Raw genomic sequence first — 16,092 nt, forward strand, 5'->3', positions numbered from 1 at the left:
AAAACACAATAACTGTATATAATAAGATTTCTACATTTTTTTTTGAATTATATACTCATCGGTCACATACATATAAATTAAATAAATGACATTAATATGTGAATCTGGAAATTCTTCTATGGACAACGTCATATTAATATAATACTATACATGAACTCATCTTCCCAAGGTCTTCCATCATGTGGAATCAATCCATTTTCTTTACTTTGACAATTCTTAGATCAAGTTCAGGCTTCAACTTATCATACACTGCGGTGTACACAGACTTCTTGCTTCAATTATGTTTTTATATATATAAATCCATAATATGGAAAATAATTGATAAAAATTGAGTAAAATCGTCATAATGTAATGTCAAAAGTACCTATTTCGTCTCTGTGATACACCCACCCAATCTACAAACTTATTTATCAATTCAGCAGAACAATCAAAACCTTTAAACTTTTCAAAAGGATGCTTAGCATTAGAAAAAAATCATCCGCTCTATTTCCACCTTCAGGAAGCTGCACATATGGGGATGTATCATACTTGCCTGAATTTTTAATTCGCATTTGCAATTGCGGTGTCACTGTTTCATTAAGTATTGGGTCCAATGCAACCATTTGTGCGTCCGTGAATGGAGGAAAATCGTCCAGTGTTGGTGTTTTAGTAGACGAAATTCCTGGCACATCATATTTAGAAACTAGAATTATATATAATATAACAAATTAGTGCTTCATCATAGGACCTCAATTCTACAACAAAAACATTAACATATTTCGAACCTGTATCTGACAAATTCATTCCAGAAGAATCATCTACCTCATTTTTTGATGCCATTGCATTTTAAAATGATAAAATTATCTTCACAACAGGTAATAAAATTATCAACTTATTATAAAAATTAGATATAACAACTAATAATATGTATAAAGGCAAGTTGAATAGAATTTATAAAGGACTCAATACCTGTATCTGAATTTTTTATTCCAAAAGTATCAACTGTTTGATTTTGTTCAACATATATATTTAACATGAACAAATATTTAGAAAATATCAGTATTTCACTATAAATTCATATAATTCTATGAAAATTTTTTATTGAGTATAAAACAAGTATGAAAACAGGTTGTTGCTAATCTTCACTTTACAATAACAAAATTGTTGTTTGGTTCAGCAAAATGTAAGAAAGTCTCAATAAAGTATACCAATGCCATTTTGAAGACATCTCCAGGCTCTACAAAATCTTTGGCATTAAAAGCATTAATAAATTCTGATTTTCTGACTTGTTTCATTCCAGGAAAGTACTTTGCTAGCAGCCTGTTTGGAGAATCTGGATCTGAATAAAAATCACTATCCAAACCACATTTTAACCCAGTGATAACAACAAATTCTCTAATTCCAAATTTAAGCTCAGTATCATTTACATTCACAATGAACATATCATCTTTATCATTCTTTGTTTCAACAAGCAAAAGGCTGTGTAATAGTTGTGGCTGAACCTTTATATGTAGCATGTCCAAAAATAAACCAAAAGGAGATTCCTTAAACTGTAGAAATTGTTGGTCGTTAAGACGATTCCTAATGTCATCACAAACATTCATATTGGTGTAGGAACACCAATGGGTATATTTCTTCTTTTCTTAGAGTAAAAAAAGGTACTTTTTTGAAAAAACAAAAATAAATACAACTTGTGTATACTTTTGATATAAAAATTGACCATGAGCTAATTCAAGAAATAAATTCAAGCAATACATACTATATACTAACAAACAACAACATTATGAATACGTTTGATATAAAATTGGTAATACCAAAGAGATAATCAAAATAAATTACTTATTACATGATTTAAAAACAAAAGGAGAAATGACCATTTCAATAGACACAATATACTCACATACAATAACATTAATTCACACTGATGTATCTAATTGATATAATATCAGATATTTTTTTGATTCTGAGATAATAATGAATTATAAAAGTCTATTTCATACTTTATAACTACATGATATTGAAAACCACATCAATAAACTCAAATTCTTATGCCAAAATTGTATATACAAATGAACATAAATCAGACACATACAAAAATTTATGTTTAAATATCTCCATCAATGAAAATAACATGCAAAGAGTAAAATAATAAAATCATGAAAATATGTTTATTTAACACCTTTGGAACAACTTTTCCACTTCTGAAATTCAACTTCTTCGCGCGCACCTTAATTTTTGAATTTGAAAGTCTCACCCGTCATATAGTTCTTGCCCTTAATGTAACTTGATTCGAATCCGAAACATCCGAATGTGTATACACAACACTATTGCATTTTTTTTTTATTGCTTAGTTGAACTAATTTGAATAGGAACATTTTCACTTTCATTATTCTCCAAACAATCCTTCTCAAGTGATTGTGATATCAAATTGAAGCTTGAAGGTTGACTCAATCCATGATTGTTACTAAATCTAGGACTTTTTCTAGGGGAAAGATTAGATTTCAAATTTCTCTTCATTCATGATTGTTAATATATAATTTAAAAAAACACAAAGACTAAAAATGAAGGACATGCAGATAATGGGAAATTGAAAACTAAGTTATTGTCTGCACTAAACATGTGTAGTCAATCAAACACATAATCTCACCACTTCCTAGGCACACTTTCAAAAACTGCTAACTCCTTAATTAATTATTGATTTAAATATACATTAATTATTAAAAAAAGTCCAATGGCTTTATAATTGAAACTTGTGCCATTAGACTACTTTCTAGTAGCACTTTAAAAAACTAAAAATAAAATTATAAATATAAATTAATTATTAAAAAATAAAAAAGCCTCATTGAGAAACGTGTGCAGTAACCATTTCCTAAATACACGCTTCCTTATTAAATAACTAAACAATCTAAATATATATTTACACGCTTCCATATTAATTTACATTAAATAATTTAAATAAATATTTATTATTTATTAATTAATTCAAATCTGTCATCAGTAGTAATTATTATGTTATATTACTAAGTAATTACTAATAACTACCGGTATAAGATGTAATATATGTTCTATTATGTCTATGCAAATTAATTATTCCTAATCTATTTACAATGTACTCTGTACGTACTTTATTCGTACCAGTTTATGTGATATAATTTGTATTGACATAAAATTTTAAAAAAAATACTAAAAATATACATACAAGATTTTTTTTACAAATTTACCTAAAAATAGTTCTTTTTAGAGATAATGATCAAAAACACACTTGAACTATCACTTTTCGCAAGTTTTACACCCCTAATATCAGCTATTTTCTTTTTCCTAAATATAAACTATCATTATCCAAGTACTAAAAAGATACACATCAAATATTTGTTGTTCCCTTTTGCTATTGAAAGGATAGTGATTAATCCAAATAGTAAACATGAATAACTTATAGTTAAGGTGTGTTTTAATATATTGATGATGATAGTTATAAAAATTAAATAAAAAGAAACATTTGATAACTAAGGTATGATATTGACTTGAAAAACCTCTAATTCAAATATTTTCGACCATTAACTATTCTTTTAATCTACTTAATTATAGTCTTATAGATACTCTCTCTACGCACTAGTAAAAGTTTTTATTACCTATAAAGTCACCTTCTTTAAATGTGCCTAAATTTTCTACTTTAATATTATAAATAAAACAATCACACAAGTGGTCACTTTGCATTAAATTTTGCTAGAAGTCTACATTCAATTTATTTTTTCTATAAAAGACGTCGACCAATTACTCCCTCCGTCTCATTTTATATGCCATTATTTTCTATAAATAGTTGATGCATAATATTTGTCATTTCATAAAATCAATACATAAATTATTATATTATTCCTTTTTTGCCCTTGTGAGTTATTAGCCTTGAAAATATATATTTGACCAACTTAGAAAAGCTAAGTAAATAATTCATGTTCATTGATTAAATTAATTAATCAAAATAAATTAATTCATATTTATTGATTGAAAACTTGAGTTCCAAAAAAATTAAATAAGGATATAAGGGTAAAGTAAAAATGTGACATAAAATGGGACGAATCTGGTAATTATTCTTCCGTGATATCTCAGATTTAAACTTTATTGGTACACGTAGTCAACTTGTATCATAAAGTCATCACACTTTCATTTAATAAATAAAGATAGCCAACGTCACCAACACCACAAAGAGCTCCTCTCTCATCCTTCTTTCACTCTAAAGAAAAACAAAGCATACCATGGCTACTTTAAGGGTATTGATGTTCCCATTTTTGGCTTATGGACACATCTCTCCATATCTAAATGTAGCTAAGAAACTCACGGACAAATAATTCTTGATTTACTTCTGTTCTACGCCGATAAATCTCAAATCCACCATCAAGAAAATCCCTGAAAAGTATGCTGATTCGATTCAGCTTATCGAACTTCACTTACCAGAATTACCCGAACTTCCTCCTCATTACCATACTACCAATGGTCTCCCACCCAATCTCAATCACATCCTTCAGAAAGCCCTGAAAATGTCCAAACCAAACTTTTCAAAAATCTTGGAAAATCTGAAACCTGATTTGGTGATTTATGACATATTGCAGCAATGGGCTAAACGTGTCGCGAATGAACACAACATTCCAGCAGTTAAGCTTATAACTTCAAGTGCAACTGTGTTTTCGTATCTTTTCAACATACTGAGGAAACCAGAGGTTGAATTCCCTTTCCCTGCTATTTATCTCAGGAAAATTGAGCAAGTAAGATTCAGTGAAATGGTGGCGAAATCTAATAAATCGAAAGAACCTAATGATGGGGATCTTCTAGTTGATGGAAATATGCAAATCATGTTGATGAGTACTTCTAGAACTATAGAAGCCAAATATATTGATTATTGCCTTGAATTGAGCAATTGGAAAGTTGTTCCAGTTGGTCCACCAGTCCAAGATCCAATCACTAATGACGCGGACGATATGGAGCTCATCGATTGGCTAGGAACAAAAGATGAGAATTCAACTGTTTTTGTCTCCTTTGGGAGTGAGTATTTCTTGTCAAAAGAAGATATGGAAGAAGTAGCTTTCGGGTTGGAGTTAAGTAATGTTAATTTCATATGGGTTGCAAGATTTCCAAAAGGGGAAGACCAAAATCTTGAAGATGCATTACCAAAAGGTTTTCTTGAAAGAATTGGAGAAAGGGGAAGAGTTTTGGACAAATTTGCACCACAACCAAGAATTCTAAATCATCCGAGTACCGGAGGATTTATAAGTCATTGTGGTTGGAATTCAGCAATGGAAAGTATATATTTTGGGGTTCCTATAGTTGCCATGCCTATTCATCTTGATCAACCAATGATTGCTAGGTTGATCGTAGAATTGGGAGTTGCGGTGGAGATTGTTAGAGATGATGATGGCAAAATTCACAGAGGAGAAATCGCGGAAACTCTTAAAGGTGTCATAACAGGGAAAACAGGGGAAAATTTGAGGGCTAAAGTGAGAGATATAAGCAAGAATTTAAAATCTATAAGAGATGAAGAGATGGATGCTGTTGCTCAAGAGCTAATTCAACTATGTAGGAATAGTAATAAGTGAATCTTATGATTCAACTAACCAAATGATATTGTATGTGAGGTGTTTTTGTTGGTCGTCAAAATATATTGAGGTTGAAATAATGAGAAAAACATAGAACACCATGTATGATTCAAATTTCCAAGTAAGATGCTACGTATGATGCATATGTCTATTTGTTCAACTTTATACATGTTTAAGTTTCTACGCAGAGGCCAAATTAAATGCATTTTTATGTATTATGTCTATAATATAACTAGTACAACAATAACAACACGATTCTTTGGCCCAAACATTGTTGGATTGGCTATGTTTATTTGACATAACCATTACATCAACTATAATCAAATAGCATAAATGTCTACCTCAACGGGATTATCTAACAAAGCTATTGAATCAGACGAAAATGTCGTAGAACTTCCCATGATCTGATGGACAATCAGTTGAGATTGAAGAGTCTGAGGAGGTACTTCTAGCACTTCAACTTCGCCTTCAAGCATTTCTACTACTTTACTCATTGAAGGGCGTTGTATCGGATTTGTTTGTATACACCATAATGCAACTAAACTCAGCTTTCTAGCCATCTTCTTTTCATCATCATTCGCTCCTTCATCCACCACAATCTCTTTCCCTTTGTTGAACTTATCGTAAATATTATAAGGAAAGTATTGGCTGGAATTCTCTTCATTTGCAACTTCATTTCTCTTCAAGTCCAACATTTCCATTAGCAGCATTCCGAAGCTGTAAACATCAGCTTTGTACAAGATTGCTCCAATGCTTCTACTGATCAACTCTGGAGCAACATATCCAATTGTTCCACGAGCAGCTGTGAGAGTCACAATGCTCTTATCTGTTGGATATAATTTCGCAAGCCCAAAGTCAGAAATCTTGGGAATGAAATTCTCATCCAAAAGAATGTTGTGTGGTTTGATGTCAAAATGCAAAATTCGTACATCACAGTCTCGATGCAAATACCCGATTCCTCGAGCCACTCCTAGAATAATGTCATACTTCCTCTGCCAACTTAACAGAGGACTTCCTTCTTGACTGGTACTGATGTACTTATCAAGTGATCCATTGGGCATGAAGTCGTATACAAGAGCACGCTTTGTTCCCTCAACGCAATACCCCACGAGTCCAACCACATTGACATGATGAATCCTTCCGATGGTATCTAGTTCATTCACGAAATCTTGCCCACCGGATTTAGGCTTGCTCAACATCTTCACTGCTGCATCCCTTCCACTTTGAAGCTTTCCTTTGCACACAGTTCCGTAACCTCCCTCGCCTAATTTCTCTTTGAATCCTCTGGTCATTCTTTTATGTTGGAGTAATTATATCTTATAGGCATGAAATTGTTTTGTGTTTGCAAAAAGCCTTCAATCATATCGTGCATTGACAAATGCCTCCTTTTGAATTTGTACACCAGAAATGCAATTACCAACGGAAGGCCTATTACAAATTTTGCTCCGGAATACACTGCACGATTGAGAAGTCATGACGAACCATAGAGATATATAAAGTCACAACCGTTCAACACAAATACACAGTTTGAGTAAAAGGTGTGTTTGGCATGTGGGGGAAACATGACATATCCATCTCCCTCACTAACAAATTGGTAAACGTCAAAGTCTTCCCCATGAGGGCCTTTCGTCCACAAAGCTTCAATAATTGCATTTACTCAACAATAATTGTGAAGTCTCAGCTGAACCTGAGTAATACACAAATGTCTAAAGGAAACTCTCAGCTTAAATATTTCACATTAATCCTTCAAATCATCTTTCTGCAAACATCCACAACATAAATTAATTATCGAACTTCTTTAATTTGAAATGATTTAAAATAATAGGTGTTGACACCCAATTTTGGCCTAACATTTTTAAAATTCGTAACTTTTAAGTTTTATTTATCTAATGGTTCAAAATATTTTTTTTTATAATTTTAAATAAGTTTATCGATAACTATCTTTATTTATCAAAATGTAGGGTTTTTTTTTTTATCAATTAATTTTAAAATTATATTTTTTACATGTCATTAGTACGTTCATTATATTTATTTTAATTCATTTTATTTGTTACATTTGTTAATACTTATATTTTGCATAATCTAAAAATTCATTCAAATACAGATATTTTACTTGATCGATAATTTTGGGCCACAATTAGAAGCCCAAAAATTGAGCCCATTTAACAATTATTTCCTATATAGGTTTTGGTTAGGTTAAAAAATAGGGGGTGGTGAAAAATATTTTAGGAGGAACTTTTCTAAAGGGGAGAACCCTTATGTTTCTCTCCTCCTATATGTTGTCATAGCCGCCACTCAAGCAAATTTTCCTCATTTTTTTTCTTCTCATTTTCCAGTGAGTTGCACCACCAAATTGCTCCCCCCACACCACCAAAACCCCACTCATTTTTTCTCCCTTTTCTAGCAGCCATGAACCAGCCACCACCCTTATTGAATAAACAATTAAGAACCAAACAGCCACCACGAGCTCCTCCAGGCAGCAGCTCCGGCGAGGAGCTTTAAGCCCTGATGAACCGGAGCCAAATAAGAAAAAGAATGAACCAGACCCCTTTCCCTCTCCCCCTTTATTTTGATTTTCGTTTGTTTTTTGTAGGTTATAAGCGAGCTACACACCGGCGAGACCCATCGAAACCCACCAAGGCAACAGCATCAACAACCAGTGACTACTACAAGAGCTTCCAGATATGATCGAACTCTCGATTTTGTGGGTGATTGGCTTGATTTTTCGGTAAAAATATTTTCTGTGACCCGTTATGTTGATTTTTTTTGCACTGTATTGTTTCGTTTAGTTGTCAATCCGTCAATTTTTGTACTGTTTTGCTGAGATTGAACTCCATTTTCGTTTTGGATATTTTGAATTTGTTTTAGTGTTTATTTATTTTCTTAACTGATGCTACACTTCACTGTTTAGTTGATATTCTTTGTTATAAAATTTCCCCGATGCAGTATTGATTTTTCTTAAGTCACTTTCATGTTTTTTAGTTGTATTGTTGTTCACTGTTCTATTCTTATTTATGTTGTGAGTGTTATTTCAGCATTTTACTAGTATTAGTTTGTTGCTACTTATTTTTAATTATTATTTTATATTGATTGTGTGCACATTTTTATTTATTATTATCATGGCATTAATGCTTAGTTTAGTTGTCATTTCAATTTGTATTTTTTTAAAGTTACTTTATATTTTTGCATTAACTGTTGACGTTGTCATGGAGTTTTCCTCTAATAGTTTGTTTCTATTTTCATTATTTAGTTGTTAATATTGTTATTATTATCTCTATTGTTGATATTATTATGTTACTCGTTTTGGTTGGGCTGATTTTAGCTATTTTGTGTTTTATTAAATTGTTCCATTATATGTTAAAAATGGCCAATGAGAAAATCTCTCCGTCGGTTTTGGAGGCCTTTATATTGTAAAAGACGGAAATTTAGTTTAATTTTATATATTTTGTTTGTTCAAAATGGCCAATGAGAAAATCTCTCCGTCGATTTTGGAGGCCTTTACATTGTAAAAGACGGAAATTTAGTTTAATTTCATATATTTTGTTTGTTCAAAATTGGCCAATGAAAAAATCTCTCCGTCGGTTTTGAAGGCCTCCACATTATAAAAGACGGAAATTTAGTTTAAGTTTATATTTTTTGTAAGTTAAAATGGCCGATGAAGAAATTACCGTCGAATTTCAAGGCCTTTCATGTTAGTAAGACGGATTTTTATTTTAAGTTGTTATTTATTTCATTTATTTTTATTTTTATTTATTTACTATTAACACTTTTACTAACCCCTTCCCTTCGAAATAACCTGAACCCCTTACTTAGAATCTAATGGTTTCGTAAATCACTTAATGGTTTCCTAGTTTTCCTAAAATTAGGTGGCGACTCCTTAAAAATTCTTATTTTCTTAAAATTCTTTTAAAATTGAATCAATTGATTATTTTTTGAGTCACCGCGACGTTTCGCCTTATTTGAATAGAGTAGGGATGTAAACAATAGGTTTTAGAAAACTTCAAAAGAATAAAAAATTAAAAAATAAAAAATAAAAAATTTAGTTTGCAAGTTATTTTAAATAGTCTGTCACCTTTTTATAATTTTTAGAAAATATATATGTTTTACATAATTATGTATATAATTAGTATATTTTATGAATATCTGAAGATCATCTCAAAAAGTTTTAATGTTATTCGAATATTTGGTTTTAGTTTAGTTAATCAATAGTTTATATTTTTGTTAATTAGTTTATAAGTAAGTTAATTATTTTATTTCGTAGAAATTAAGAAGTTCGTTAATTAATCAATATTAATTCATCTTATAATAAATTTTAGTCAAATTCTCTAAATTAGCTAAATTTGGCTAACTTCTTAATTCCCATTGGTCATAATTGTAATTCTTAGGGCCATTTTTGTATTACAATTTTAGCCCTACCTTAACTCATTTGTAAGACCATTTTGAGCCATTTAAAGTTGGCCCAATTCAGCTCGAACCCACTTCCCATTCCTTATTTTCAATTAAACTTACCAGCAGCCCACCAGACTTCCACATACAACAGCAATACGTGTACCAAAGACCCCTGTACAGTGTCTTCTTCCCAGAAACGCAAACCCAGCAGATTTCCAATCCGAATCGCGAGTAAATCGAGCCCAAAAATTCGGTCTAGTAGCAGTAACAAGAGAGGACAGCGACTTCGCTGTTTTCTTCCTCCAACATCCCTTTCAATTATTAATGTCGCAGCAGCACAGCAGGCACACGATTTTCCCCACTTTCCTCTTCCGGAATGGGTTGAAACCGCAAGAAAAAGGTGCTTCACCCAAATTGTGAAAGGTTTTGAGGGGTTTTGAATTTCGAATTGGTCCTTGTTGCTATCCGGATTTCAACCTTTTCCCTCCCAAACTTGAACCCTAATGATTCCCTTTTATATATACTTGCTTTTGTTCACTGTTAAAAGGAGGAGAGTTTTGGAGTTGGAGAAAATATTGGGAAGGAGCTAGCACTAAAGAGGAAAACACCCTAAATTACTACGAGTATTTACTCCAAGTTACATACGAGTATTTAGTATAGGTGTTGAGTATAGAGACTAGAGAGGATATTTTTAGTTTTTCTTCTTGGATTGGAAGACTCTTTTGCTTTCCGAAGCTCATCAAAATCGGCTCATAGTGGTGGAAGCGCTTTCAAGCTCGTGGTTCCCGTTCGCTGCCCGGAAAAAGGTAATATCTCTTTCTTCACTTATGTTCTGTTTCGATTCCAAGCATTATGTGATAAACTTTCTTCTGTTGGGTTTCTCGGCCTCTGTCTTGTTCTCTTTTCTATTTTTTGACTTCAATACTCTTGGCTGGAAGTTTGTTCGGCTTGAATATGAGCTTTCCGACTTAGTTTCTTTGCTGTGTGGACTCTTAATTGATCATCGCTATTTTTTTTTCCGTCAGATTCTTCGGCTTATTTTGTATCCATGAGACTAGTTAAACCTCTGTTTTACCTTGTTTAAAATGGTTTAAAGTTCATTTGGTCTCAACTGTGAGTGTATCGTTTGTGCTCAACAATGCTATTCTCTTTGTGTATTATATTTACTCGTGCCTATTTTTGCTTATGTCGGGCATGCTAGTTTGAGAAGAGGGCTGCCTTGTTTAATTATTTATGGCCATTTGTTGTTACCTATACTTGAGATAATTTGGCCGAATCACTACCTCTAAATTTATGTTTTTTTTTTAGTATGATAAGCTAGCATCTCTAGGTTTCTATAGATAGACTTTGTTTTAGTTATTGGCATTGATTTCTTGATGAGTGTAGCCCGTTGATTTTTCTTTTAAGATTAATTCCCGGTGGTTTGGTCGTATGTTATTTGCTCTTTGGATTAGTTTACAGAGATGAAAGAGTGATTTTCAATTTTTATGGCTTAGTTAGTCTTAATTAATGTATAAATGAGGCTTTACAGAGCATGTGGGTAGACATAATGGTTTAATAACTTGTTTTTCTCCTCTGCTTTAGACCTGCCAGTAGTGTGGTTATAATTATCCACTTATTTTATTTCTTTTTAGTTTAAGGGTGTTAAATTGTAATTTCCTTTGATGTTTTTTTTTTATCATTTTTTGAGATTGGTCAATCATCATCGATCTATGATTTTGGAGATGCTATTTTTGAATACTAATCCTTATTATCATTTTTTGTTGCATGTAAAATCTGCCCGAGTTCGCCAAGAACTCACTCCTTCCTTTGCATTTCGAGAGGGCCGTAAAGGCTCTAATTTCTTTATCAAGTCAGCCAACCATCACATCGACGAACAGGTCTTGAAGTTGAAAGAAAAGCGGAGCAGATCGAGAGTTGAAAAAGATTGGGCCAAAAGCCCACCTCTATTTATTCTGAGTTGTATTTTGTTATTTTGGATCTAAGCCCCTTGTCATTATTTATTATTATTGTGCTAGTTATTAAGATAGGTGAAAAAATTAGGCCTAAAGTCCAAAAGAAATATTTTTCTTTTATGTTAGTTTAGGACAGGTGTAGGGGGACTCAAATAGGCCAAAGGCCCAAAACGAAAATGGGCTCAAATACTGGCCCAGTTGGATAGAAACCAGACTTGGGCCCAAATTTCCCTCTCTCCTTATTATCTATTTTGTGTTAATTTTATGTGTAAATTTCATATATGACATATATTATAGTACTATTTTCAAGCTACAACAGTAGATTTAGACTTCAAGCTATAGCATTAAAAATTTCAGGTTATAACAAATTTACAAAAAAAAGAAATGTTTTTATTAATTGGAAATTTTTTTTTAAAAAAAAAGATAAACGATTTTTTTTTTAAAAAAATGGAATTAGAAATAATAAAGAAAAAAACTGAAAAAATGGAAATAGATGTATTAATTAAATTTGAATTGATTGATGATAATTTTTAATTAGCATAAATTTAGGAGATTCAAACTAATTAGGAATATTTGTTTTCCTTAATTCACTCTAATCTGTTAAAATTAATTAAAAAGTCTTATTTTATCCATTTTCAAAAAAACAAAATAAAACCAGATGTAATTGATGTTGGTGCAACATGTAATGATCTCTGTTTTAAATTGTAAGATTCGATTATTCCAGTATTTATACAGATTGTATACAACTTCATACATCTTTAAAAATACTTAATCCACGCTTGTTAAGACAATATAATTTACAATTAGGTTGTAAATTGTCCAGGATGAAAAAAATGTAAAACAAAAATGTAATTGAGGTTGTTACAAAATACAATTATCGCTATTTTACATTGGCATAATCGTTTATACAAGGTATTTATACATGTTGGATACCAACTTCATTTTTTATTTTATTTTTATTTTTTTGTGTTAGAATATGAATTTGGATGCCAAAGGTGTACATTTTGGATACCAATTATAAGTCAGAGTTAGTTCATGAACTCTAAATTAGTAGTATGATTTCTTTCTAGTTAATAAGACATTGTAAAATCATAAACTCTAAATGTTGAATCCAATTTGTATGCATTTTGTATATAACTGTTATCCCGAGAATTATTATAGTCAATGTGTAATTTATCTTTAGAATGGTGTATCCATTTGGAATGCAGTCTGTATATAACTAGTATCCTGCGTTTACAATAGTCAATCTATAATTCATATGTAACTGGTATCTTTTTGAAATAAAACAGTGGATATTATATATATCAAATACTTAAAGCTGTAACAAACACAAAAATCTCGTCCAAAAGTAAAAAAAAAAAACTTGTAATTCTAAAAAGTCTAAGGTGCAATCAACTATCTCAAATTTGATCTTCGTGGTCTTGGTGTGGGATAATTGCTGGTATTCGGAGCATGTTCTTTCTCTATGTGGGGTCCATCAAATTTGCTAGCAACAGTGCCAGTTACTTCACTCTCACTGGTCGCGCCATCATCATTCTTTGTTTTTCCATAATGCCATATGATTGTGGTATACCTTTGACGATGGTACTTTGCATCGATATCAACAGAACGCATATCAAAAACTCCATTATTGATGTATTCAGCAAATAGACACGTGTACAAACCACAATCGCTGAAAAAAATTTGGAAGAAAAATCATTTTATACCATTTTCATATCAATGTTAAAAATTTAAATACATTAATGAAGAAATTGAAAAAGAAACCTTCCTATTAGAAAAAATCTCAATTTCATATCAATATTAGTCATAATTCATACAAAACAGAGTAATTTAACAATTCATACCATTTGCATACCAATTTAACAACTCATACCATTGGGCTACTGATATCAAACCAATTTCATACCAATGTCAAAACACAATTCATACCATTTGCATACCAATATTATATCACATTTCATATAATATCCCAAAATCATATATTAAAGTGAGATTCATATAAATATTATTCACATTTCGTACAAGTTTCACCCAAACAAAAGTTTCGAAACAACAATAAGCATAATGTGATATTTTTAGCAAAAAAATCACTAATTTGAATAATGTGAAAATAAATTAAATATAATACTTACCCTAACAACTTTTTTTGCCTTTTTTGGATATTCGAATTTCTGATTCCTTCTTTTTTGTTGTTCTTCTTGTTGATGGTTTTGAAGATTGAGCAATTTCTACATTTGTTGCTTTTTTTTCTTTTTTATTTCACTAACAAAATCAGAATTCGAATCAAAAGGGGTTTCTACAATTTTCCCCTTCCTCTTCTTTCCCTTTTGATTTGCCGAACTCTCGATTTTCTTTGCTTCATTTTTTTTCTCCTTTTGATCCTTCGACTGAGAGGAACCACACTTTGCAGGAATTTCAACATTCTTCGTGTGTAGATCTCATTCCACCATTAAATCATATAAATTTGGGAGTTCTACTGATTTTCTTTTTGAATGAAGAAGACGAACGTTGAAGATGGTGAGAGAGAAAGAGTTAGTTCTCTGTAAAAGAGAAACGTGGGGGTGGAGGTGTGGGATTTACGTGTGGGTAAAAGAGGAAGGTTGGGGTTGCTGTGTGAAATCTGGAAAAAAATCCCTAAAATGGTGGAAGAGATAATGACAATTGATTCTCTAATATTAATGTTATCCCTAAAATGGTGGAAGAGATAATGACAATTGATTCTCTAATATTAATGTTATTTCTCTTACTTATTAATTATAATGTAATTATAAAAATAATAACTAATTAATTAAATTATAAATTTTAACTAATCTGTTAATATTTGTCATTAAATTGTTATAAGTAGTAATATAAAAAAAGTACATCTAAAGGCTGTAATATTAAGCCTTAAATAGATATATGAGGTGATTTTTCCTAATTTTATTATTAGTACATGTATATTTGCTAATTAATTTTAAGGTTCTTAATTCATAATTCCCCAAAGGACACCCATTTTGAGTTAGTTAACTTATAGTACTTTATCTTAAAATAACTAAGTATACTTGTCTTTCCAAATTAATTTCTAAAAAATTTAGAAGTTTTTCTCTACTTGGACATTTTAGATAATATATTCCTTGTTGACACCCAATTTTGGACCTCCACATTATAGATTAATCATCGAACTTCTTCAATTTCAAGCAATTTTAAAAAAAAATTAGTTTTATAAAATTTCAAAAAATAAAATAAAATTATAATTAGTTATTTTAAATAGTTGTATTATTTTTATAAGTTTTAAATAATATATATGTTTTACATAATTATGTATACAATTAGTATATTTTATGATTATTCGAAAATCGTCTAAAAAAAATATTTTATATTTTTAATATTAAGGATGGGTATAATTTTGAATTAATGAGTTTTATGAAATTCAAAATACTTTCAAGTTATTTTTAAAGTAATTTTCTCATTTTTTAATAATAAATATGTATATTTTTGCAATCACTTTATTTATAAATATTTGGAAATTATCACAAAAGATTTTACATTTAGTTAAATATTTTATTAATTTACTTTAAGTTATAGTTATAATTTCAAGTTAATTAGTTTTGTAATTGAAGTAGTTAGTTTATAATTAAGTTAATCAGTTTATTTTGTTAAGATTGAGAAGTTCGTAAATTAATTATATTAAGTCGTCCTATTTGATTTCTAGCCGAATATTCTAAAATTAATTCTTTTGAGTTACCTCTTTAATCCGATTGGCCAAATTGTTAATTAATTTCTATTGCATTTTTACCCCAATCCCACCCTTTTCTTCAATCCACAAAAGACCAAAAATTGGGCCACTTTTCAACCCTATTCGTATATTCCCAGCCCATCCATACATGCAACAATACAATAATACACTCCCAAACAGCAAAAACCTCTTCCAGCCGCCTCAACCCACTCCAAAACAGTACCCGACCCCTGTTACTCTTCTTCTTCACGCGAACACCGAAATTCAGCGAGCAAATTGCGCTGCAAACTTGGAAAGCTCGCTCAACTACCCTGCAAAACCCATATCATAGCAACCCCAACGTCAAACCTTCACATCCCCTTTTCCCCCTTTTCGCAGAATTCAGCTTTTTCCCCATCACTTCCATTGTTGCCTTGAAAAGGGATGGATAGATTCAAAAATTTCAAATGGGTTTCACCCCCCCCCCCCA

The 16,092-nt window shown here is 31.0% G+C and overlaps 2 protein-coding genes and 1 pseudogene across 9 annotated transcripts in view; 2 read left to right on the top strand and 1 right to left on the bottom strand.

The window, feature by feature from the left end:
- Nucleotides 1–16,092, top strand: part of LOC125844341 (beta-D-glucosyl crocetin beta-1,6-glucosyltransferase-like) — a 133,912-nt gene that overhangs the window by 45,231 nt on the left and 72,589 nt on the right. The window lies entirely within an intron of this gene.
- The window catches only part of LOC125844329 (rust resistance kinase Lr10-like), a 368,189-nt gene that overhangs the window by 43,617 nt on the left and 308,480 nt on the right, over nucleotides 1–16,092 (bottom strand). The gene's annotated exons all lie outside the window — the stretch shown is intronic.
- Nucleotides 4,230–5,753, top strand: LOC125844339 (beta-D-glucosyl crocetin beta-1,6-glucosyltransferase-like; annotated as a pseudogene).

This window comes from Solanum stenotomum, chromosome 11, assembly GCF_019186545.1.
Source record: "Solanum stenotomum isolate F172 chromosome 11, ASM1918654v1, whole genome shotgun sequence".
Taxonomy (NCBI): Eukaryota; Viridiplantae; Streptophyta; class Magnoliopsida; order Solanales; family Solanaceae; genus Solanum; species Solanum stenotomum.